We start from the raw sequence: 10029 nt of genomic DNA, 5'->3' as shown, positions 1-10029 counted from the left end.
GATTGACTTCTTCTTTGTGAGGATATCTTTCATGTACTTTGCATAGGCCGGAACGTGATTGATTAATTCCGTGAAAGGAATTGAGACTTCTAAGTTCTTCACAATTTCCATGAACTTTCCAAGTTGATCATCAAATTTAGGCTTGGCTTGACGACTTGGAAAAGGAAGTCTAATCACAATGGGCTCCTTTTCTTTGGCTTTGTCTTCATTTTTCTTTGAACTTTCTTCTTTTGATGGTTCTCCTACCTTGGGACCTTGCACCACAACTTCATTCTCACTAGCTCTCACAACTTCATCCTCAACTTGCTCCTTCGGTGCTTCATACCTTGTACCACTTCTCAGGTGAATGGCACTAACCGTTTCATGTCTAGGGGGATTACCTTGAGGTGGTAATTGCCCCTTTTGCCTTTGTGAGTTTGAGGATGCTAGTTGGGTCAATTGTGTTTCCAACATCTTGGTGTGAGCTAGAATGTTGTTGATGGTGGTGTCTTTTGCTTGGCTATCCTTTTGCATTTGGGTGAAAAATTCTTGTTGATTTTTTTGCATTTGAAGGACCGCTTTTTGGACATCAAAACCTTGGTCATTGTGATGATTGTATGGATTTTGATTTTGGTAACTTTGGTTTTGATTGAAAAAGGGTCTTTGATTTTGATTTCTCATGGGTGGTGGAGTGTATGTTGTTTGAGGGTTTTGAACATTTTGGCTCTTGTATGAGAGATTTGGATGGAACTTGGTGTTTTCATTGTAAAAATTTGAATAAGGGGTACCACTTTTGTAAGCTTGGAAAGCATTAACTTGTTCGGTTGTTCCCCTACATTCACTTGAGTCATGACCCAAGGTTCCACAATTCTCACATATCCCGCTTGGGATTGATGAGGATGCCGTCATGGCATTGATATGATGCTTTGATGATTTTGAGTTTTCCTCAAGCCTAGCCATAGCTTGTTCAAACTTCAAGTTGATTGTGTCAATGTGAGCACTAAGTTGAGCACCCAATTGAGTAACGGTGTCCACTTCATACTTTCCTCCTCTAGTAGCCTTGCGAGGCCTACTATATTGCGAATTATGGACCGCCATTTCCTCAATCTTGTTCCATGTTTGATTGTCATCAACTTCGGTGAACATTCCATTTGATCCCATATTGAGAATGTTCCTTGAATCTTCATATAAACCATTCCAAAATTGTTGCACTAAAAACCATTCGCTAAGTCCATGGTGAGGACATGAGCGACAAATACCTTTGAACCGCTCCCAAGCTTCATACAAAGACTCTTCATCCCTTTGCTTAAAACCCGTAATTTGAGCTCTTAGCATATTGGTCTTCTCCGGTGGGTAGAATTTTTTGTAGAAAGCTAGAGCTAACTTCTTCCAAGAATCTATTCCAAGAGTGGCCTTATCAAGGCCCTTCAACCATTGCTTTGCGGTGCCGATTAACGAAAAAGGAAATAAGACCCATCTTATTTGGTCTTGAGTCACGCCCGTTTGAGAGATAGCTTCACAATAATCACAAAATGTTTCCATATGAGAATGAGGGTCCTCACTAGGCATTCCCCCGAATTGGCTCCTCTCAACTAGTTAGATGAAGGCGGACTTGGCAATAAAATTACCGGTGAGATGTTGCGGGGTAGGAGTACCATTTGGTAAATCCTCCTCGGTGGGTATAGAGTGTGACGAGAATTTAGGCATTGTAGGTGGATTTTGTGGGATATTGTTAAATGGGTTCTCTTCTCCTTCTATTGCGAAAGGATTGACAAACTCACTAGTGGGTTGAACAACTTCACCAGCACCTCCCAAATTCCTCCTAACAAGTCTCCTATTATTCGTCAAAGTTCTTTCGATTTCACGGTCAAAAGGTAACAAATCTCTTTGTAACCTTCTAGACATGCAAAATATCAAACAACTAGAAAACAATTAGAACAAACCTTGAGGAGTTTTACTTCCCCAAGGTGAAAAAGACACAACTAATAACAATAAAAGAAATCTTAAATCAATTAAACACCGTCCCCACAAACGGCGCCATTTTTGATCGGAGCCATTTGGTGTTCACAATTAAACATATGTGGTCGTTGGTCAATGGTCGATACAAAACACAATTTATACTTCACAAACAACTCTACAATTAGTAAAGAGGCAAGTAAAGGTCGGATCCCAAGGGACGGGTATTGAAATGAAGATTCTATTGTAACTAGCGGTGTCTAGGGGGTGTCACAAATTGGGTTGATGTAGAAGGTTACTAGACTAAAATAACAATGAAAATAAACTAGCAAGGTAAATAAAATAAGGGGTGTAAACAATTGATTAAAAGCACTAGGGTGTCATGGGTTCATAGGGGATTCATGGGATATGATCATACAAACATGTTCTCAAATTATAAGCAAGCAATTATTGTTGTGATGGATCGAGTTGGGTTATATCTTACAATCCTAGGAAAGTTTGGGTCCCGGAGCCGAATCGATTAGATTGTACAACACCTACAAGTCGACTTAATCTTTCCTACTCAACACATGCATGGTCCAACAAGACTCGAGTTGGGTTATGTCTTACAAGTCTCATTGAAAAGATAAGAGATGATAGTAAATGCAAGGATTCATAGGCTTAGCATTTCATCAAATATAACATGTGCATGTATTAAGATCAAAACAAGCAAGCAAATAAGATATGAAAGCATATTAATTTAAGCATGAATCATTCCCCATGTTGGTTTCCCCTAATCACCCATTAAACCCTAGCTAAGAGACTACTCACTCATTATCATATTGATCATGCTAGAAAGGTTGTCAATCATACTAACATAATGAAACATGATGAATAAATGAAAGTAATTAGCAATAATTAAAAAGGGATTAAGAGATTATACCTACTAATGATTCCAATAATAAAGATGCAAAGAATAATAGAAGAACTTGATGATTGATGGAAGGTTGTCAATCTCCCAATAAACCCAATAATCTTCTAATTACCCAAAATAAATGAAGAACAAGAGAGAGATTCAAGAACTAAAACTTGGATTAAAGCTAGATTAATACTTGATTACAATATTGAAGAGAGATTTGATTGATATTAACTACTCTAACTATTGATAAAAAGAACATGCTCCTCTAATTAGACTAATGGGGTATTTATAGTGAAAATTAGGGAGGATGCATTAGGGTTAACTAAGGGCTAAACTAGTAATTACACTTTTTAAGTTGAGCAAGGAGCCTCCGGGATTATCCGAGAGAAGGGCTTCTCCATTTCGTAGCTTGAAGAACGAAACTGTGCTGTGCTGTGATCCGTGCGGCTGGGAGTCGGGACGGCCGGATCTGGGATGGACGATCCGAGCGGATCAAGAAACAAGACGCTCGGACTGGGCATGGGGAATCCGAGCGGATTCCTGGTGAGGACGCTCGGACTGGCGAGGACGGACGGATTCTCTACAATCCGTTCGGATTGTAGTTCAGCAGCTTTCCTTCTTCTTTTTCTTCCCTTTTCTTCATGAATTCCTTGGGGATTTCCTTGGGGACTCAAGGATCCTTTTCTCAACAATGCTCTTCTATTATGCTATGTACAAAGGCCTTCTAGTCTTGTCTCTCCTTGATGCTTGGTCATTGAATGTGATCAATTTAGCCTTGTTTTGCCATGAAAATGCAAGATTCTTACTCCTTTCCTACCAAGGGATCAAAATCTCAAAGAATATGCAAAACAAAGAACTAAAGATAAGAAATGACCCAAATAGGCACTAAAAAGCATAGAAACAATGGTAATTCGGGGGCTAAATATGCGCCAATTATGGTCGCATCATAGCTGCAGCATCTAAAATAGCACGATGGTCATCATACAACCCATTATAGAATTGGTTGCACAAAAACCACTGATTGAAATCGTGATGAGGGACGGACCGAACCAGCTTTTTAAAACGTCCCCACACCTCATACAAATTCTCATCTGGAGTTTGTTTAAAACTCGTAATATTCCCTCTCAATGCATTGGTTCTTTGTGGAGGAAAGTACCTTTTGTAGAAAGCGAGAGCCAAGGTCTCCCAATTTGTAATTCTAGCTGCAACTCTATCTAGATCAGTTAGCCACTCTCGGGCTCCATCAGTCAGAAAGAAAGGAAAAAGGATTTTCTTAATCTTGTCTTGAGTCACTCCCTTAGTAGCGGGAATGGTTCCTCGGGTCTTCGCCAGCTACTCCACGATACAGGTTTCTTTCCACCAGATTAATGTAAGATGTCCGAATATCAAATATATTCCCATCTTCCGTTGCAAGATTGAACCCTTTAGGAATAGAAGCAACTGTTGGCTCAGAATGACTCGCAATGTTAGGCATCTTCACAGATTTGGTTATAGAAATAAAAGTATCTTCCTCTAAAGATTGATCTTCTGCAAAAGTAAAGTGTTCAAGTTCAGGTTCAAGAGCGCTCAGGACTGCCTCTTGACGATTCTTTCTCAACAAATTTTGTCTATGTCGAAAAGTCCGCTCCGGTTCAGGATCAGCTAGTACTAATTCTGACCTGTTAGACCTGGGCATAAAAAAAACTAGAGAAAATAAATAAGAACTGTCTCATGGAATAAAAAATCCCTTGAGACTAAGACAAACTGAAAATAAGCAAATAAATAGGCTAATTGCCTCCTTGGCAACGGCGCCAAAATTTGACACGGCTGTCGCAACCCTATCAAAAATAAACCAACTGGCTCAACTAATATAGTAGAGGTAAGTCGGGTATTGTACTCCACAGGGAGGCTATTATATCTATTTGCTATCCTAGTCTGTCACGATAACAATTGGGGGTGTTTTGATTTGTTTTCTAAAGTGCTAAATAAGATGTAAGCAAAGAGAGAAAGAGCAATGAAAGCAATAAAAGGAAATAGGATGTGATCAAATAAAGAGAAGAATGCTAGGATGTCGGTTCACCATGGTAATTAGCCAATTTAGTCATAGATAGATCAGTCGGTCTAATGTGAGAAGGGTAAAGGAAAGGTCCTCTCGGTCCATTTTCTGCCCTAGAAAACTACTAACTTAGCTCTCGCCCTCATTAGTGTAGTCTACTGTTCATAACAGGTCTGTTCATTTCAATCTCTCGATCTAGGTCTGAATTTAACCAGATTAACTAGTTTAGAAGCGTGCACTCAACTAAACGATTACAATTAAATTGTTATAAAACAGTTCTCACAATCAAACCATCTAATCTAATTACAACATCATTGTTTCACTACCATGGCTCCCCTAATCCTAACATAAAAGGAATTAGCTACTCATGTTTATGATGAAACTAATAACAATCATTGAAGAATTAATCGGAGACATGATATGGAGATTAAAAGAATGAAATTGCATAAACCAATAACGACAATTAAAACAGTAATTAAAAGACTAATAATTAAGAGTGCAAAGAAGAATTAAATTAAGTCAAAAGAGTGAAGAAAGATGACAAAGTATTGAGATCCGGGAATTAATGAGAAAAGCAACGAACGAACAAGGGAAAAGAAAGAAAGTCTGCTTATTGAATGCTTAAGAGTAATTAAGAGCTGATTAAGAGGGTTCAAAAGATAATTAAACCTAATGACGTCTTCTCCTTATATAGGGAAGATAATTATTAAACATAATAAGGTATTAAATAAGTCCTCGCGAAATAAAATCTCGTGTAATATAGCAAAGTACTCGATCGAGTGAAATGGAATTCCTCGATCGAACACTTCCTTGGCATTTTCTCTCGATAGAGCAAAACAACTACTCGATCGAGGAACCTCAAATCACCACCCTTCGATCGAGTACAGCAGGGACTCGATCGAACATCATTGACCACCATATTCACTCGATAGAACATAAAAGGCTTCGATCGAGTACTTAGCCACTGAGACAGCTCGTTTATTAATTGGTTAGCTTTCGAGACCACTTCACGCTTCCCAAGGCAAGGCAATTCCGCTCCAAATCTTCCATCTCCATAAATGCATGCTAAGGGGACTGAGAAAGTCATGATTCCGCTACTTTCGGGTCCGTTCTTGCAAATAAGGGAAACCAAACCAAAGTAGCCTATTCGGGGCATTTTGCAATACAAAACTACGAGAATTACATGGAAATGCGTGCATAAGAGGCCAGAAAGGACTATGTAAAATGCAGGTATCAGTCTTCAGTCAGTTTTTGGATCGGTTTGTGGTGGTGTTCATAGATGATATTTTAGTCTATTTGAAGACTAAGGAGGAGCATGAGGAGCACTTGAGGTTAGTGTTACAAACTTTGCGTGACAATCAGCTATATGCAAAGTTGTCTAAGTATGAGTTCTGGCTCGAGGAAGTTGCCTTTCTGGGGCATGTGATTTCCAAGGAGGGTGTAGCTGTGGATCCGACAAAGATAGAAGCAATGTTTAAGTGGGAGGCACCGAAGAATGTGGCAGAGATTAGGAGTTTCTTGGGTTTGGCAGGGTACTATCGTCGGTTTGTGAAAGACTTTTCTAGGATATCCAGACCTATGATGGCGTTGATGAGGAAAGAGAACATGTTTTGTTGGGATGAAAGTTGTGAGACGGCGTTCCAAACATTAAAGGAGCGTTTGACCATATCTCCAATCTTAGATTTACCTGAAGGGTGTGAGAACTTTGAGGTATATACAGATGCTTCAAAGAATGGTTTGGGATATGTGTTGATGCAGAACGGGAAAGTAATTGCCTATGCTTCTAGGCAATTGAAGCCTTATGAGGAGGAACTATCCGACCCATGATCTAGAGTTGGGTGTAGTTGTGTTTGCTCTCAAGATTTGGAGGCACTATCTTTATGGGGCGACCTTTAAGGTGTTTTCAGATCACAAGAGTCTCAAGTACATCTTCACTCAAAAGGAGCTGAACATGAGACAGAGGAGATGGATGGAGCTGATATGGGATTATGACATATTTATTATATACCATGAAGGAAAGACAAACGTAGTTGCAGATGCGCTGAGCAGGAAGATTGTGCATTCTCTATGCACAGCTATGTCTTTCAGGAGATTGAGAGATGAGCTGGAGAAGATGGGGATACATGTGATACAGAAAGGGGATGCTAGAGGGGACTTGACAGTGGAGACAGATCTTTATGATGACATTCGCAGGAAACAGGCTTTGGATCCTAAGATTGAGAAGTGGAGAGCTGGAGTAGAGAAAGGGACAGTGTCTTGATTCTCTATTCATACAGATGGCAGTGTGAGATTTGATGGGAGATGGTGTGTTCCAAATGGTGAGGAGTTGAAAAAGATGATCATGAAAGAGGCTCATTACACACCATATTCGGTACATCCAGGTGCTGACAAGTTGTATAAAGATTTGAAGAAGACTTTCTGGTGGCCTGGGATGAAGAAGGAAACAACTGAGTTTGTGGCTCGATGTTTGACATGTCAGAGGGTTAAGGGAGAGCAGCGACGACCACAAGGTAAGATTCAGTCTCTTGAGGCACCTGAGTGGAAATGGGAATCTATCTCTATGGACTTTATAGTAGGTTTGCCAAGGAGTCAACAGGGTAACAACATGATATGGGTAATAGTTGACCGTTTGACTAAGTCAGCTCATTTTGTTCCGATGAAAGATACTTGGACCAAGATACAGTTAGCTTTGGTTTATAGGAAGCATGTGGTTCGTTTTCATGGGGTGCCTAAGGATATAGTGTCAGATAGAGATGCGAGGTTCATATCACGGTTTTGGAGAGAGTTGCAGGATTTGATGGGAACTACCTTGAAGATAAGTACTGCTTTTCATCCTGTAACAGATGGGCAGACGGAGAGGACTATCAAGACCTTTGGAGGAATGTTAAGAGCTTGTGTGATGGAGTTTTGTGGTAGCTGGGAGGATAGATTGGATCTGATTGAGTTTTCTTACAACAACAGCTATCACACGAGTATTGGGATGGCACCGTTTGAGGCTTTGTATGGGAGGAGGTGTAGGAGTCCGATTTGCTGGGATGATAGAGCTGAGGCAGTGGTTTTAGGACCACAAATGGTACATGAGATGATAGAACAGGTTAAGCTGATCAGGCAAAAGATGAAAGCAGCCCAGGATCGACAAAAGAGTTATGCAGACTTACATCGCCGGGACATAGAGTTTCAGGTTGGGGACAAGGTTCTTTTGAAAGTATCTCCTATGTGTGGGGTTATGAGGTTTGGTAAGAAAGGGAAGCTGAGCCATAAGTTCATCGGACCATATGAGATTTTGGATCGTGTGGGTGAGGTTGCTTACCGGTTATCATTACCAGTGGCCTTGGATAGGGTGCATAACGTGTTTCATGTCTCTCAGTTACGGAAGTATGTGAGCGATCCTTCACATGTGCTTGAGGTAGAGAACATAGAGTTGGATGAGTCCATATCTTATCTTGAGGTCCCAAAACAGATTCTTGATCGTAAGGTTCGAAAAACTAGGAACGGGGAAATAGTATTGCTTAAGGTTCTATGGTCTAATCATGAGGTTGAGGAAGCTACTTGGAAGGCGGAACATGCCATGAGAGAGCGATATCCGTCTCTTTTTGATCAGGTATATGTGGTTACGGGGACGTAACCATGTTTCTTTTAGGGGGGTAGGAGGTGATCGCATAAGGTTTTGGTATATTTTATGTTAGTCTTGGTACAGTTAGTAGTTGCTTTGAGTCGGTTTGAGTTTTGGTTGGGAGTTTTGTTTTGAGTTTTTAGTTGCGTTGTTGTTTCGTGGTTGAGTTAGTATGTTTTGTTTTTGTGTATGGGTTGAACTTCGGGGACAAAGTTCTTTTTAAGGAGGGAAGACTGTAATACTACGGTTTTCTATAATTATGGGTACTCTATCGAGTAGGACTTACTCTGTCGAGTAAATATATTTTTATACGAAACAGTAGTCTGCCTGATGGGTACTCGATCGAGTCTGTGTGACACTCGATCGAGTAAGGGGCACTCGATCGAGTAAGTTGGTCTTACGGGTTATTTTAGCCGGGTTTTGTAAAACCCTTTCAAGAGAGATAGGAGTTACGTTGCTTTGTTCTTCGCGTTGTTGTTAAATCCCAAAGGCTAAGGTTGTCGGATCGTCGTGTTCTTTACGCCGTTGAGTTCGTCGTGTCAAGGGTACGATCCTTGTATAGTTTTTATATTGTTTCGTTGATTTTGTTTAAAGCCCTAGTTGGGTAGATTGGGGGTTTTGGGAGTATGATGTTGATTAGATGGTAATTGTATGAGTATGTGATTATAGGAGGAGGTTTCGTACAGGAGCAATATTGATTAGCTGCTTGTGAAGGCCTCGTGATTGCTTATTCCTGGTAGGGTTTTCCTACTCGGTTATTGATTACATAGTTATTGTTGATGATTGTTTAATGTTGTTAATTCATATCGTATTGGAATTGGTAATTGGTAAATGTTGTGGTATAATGTTGTTGGTTGTATAATTGTCAGTGGTTCTCGAGGTGCGTCCTCGGTTGAGTGGAGTCACTTGCGGGAGTGGCTTCACGCCCTTGATTCGCCCTCTGTGGAACCCGCCACAAAAGGAATGTGCACATTAAGGAACATGGGTTATCGCTCGGATGAGATGAGCGGGGCTTAGGTGGGAACGGCTGCGGTCCCCCACTGGCGGTGTGGAATACTTGTTGTGATGGGTATTCTGGCAGGACTACACACTTTAATATGTAGTCAGGTGTGTGGAGTTGTAATGGAGATTGGGTGATTTGTGTGTTGTATCTGTTGTATTGTTTTTGGTGTAATCAGTAACTGGCCCCGTTTAAATGTTTTGAAAACTGTGGTGATCCATTCGGAGATGGTGAGCAGTTATTGAGCAGGTATGAGATGGATGCGCATGGGATAGATGGTTAAGTCGCCACGAGATGTCTAGAAGTCTTCCGCTGTGTCTTGAACATTTATTTACTGTAGTTGGTTTGGCTTTTTGGAACAGTTGTATTTTCATTTGACAGTTTTGGTGTGGACATATGTCACTTTAAATTTATTTAATAAAGTACGTTTCTTTATTGTCTATTTGATATACATTGTAACACCCCCATACTCCGAGTGCCTTACCAGGACCACTCAGGTATGAAGACATCACCATCTCGGTCGCCCGAGGTATGATAATCAAATAGAC

The 10029-nt window shown here is 40.5% G+C and overlaps 1 non-coding gene across 1 annotated transcript; it reads left to right on the top strand.

The window, feature by feature from the left end:
• The first annotated feature begins 1207 nt into the window (after positions 1-1207).
• LOC141616552 (small nucleolar RNA R71) lies at positions 1208-1314 on the top strand. Its single transcript, XR_012530893.1, has one exon. It is a non-coding gene; the product is annotated as a small nucleolar RNA R71 (small nucleolar RNA).
• The last annotated feature ends 8715 nt before the right edge of the window (positions 1315-10029 follow it).

This window comes from Silene latifolia, chromosome 11, assembly GCF_048544455.1.
Source record: "Silene latifolia isolate original U9 population chromosome 11, ASM4854445v1, whole genome shotgun sequence".
In the NCBI taxonomy this organism is placed as follows: domain Eukaryota; kingdom Viridiplantae; phylum Streptophyta; class Magnoliopsida; order Caryophyllales; family Caryophyllaceae; genus Silene; species Silene latifolia.
This window is presented reverse-complemented; position numbering and strand designations above follow the sequence as displayed.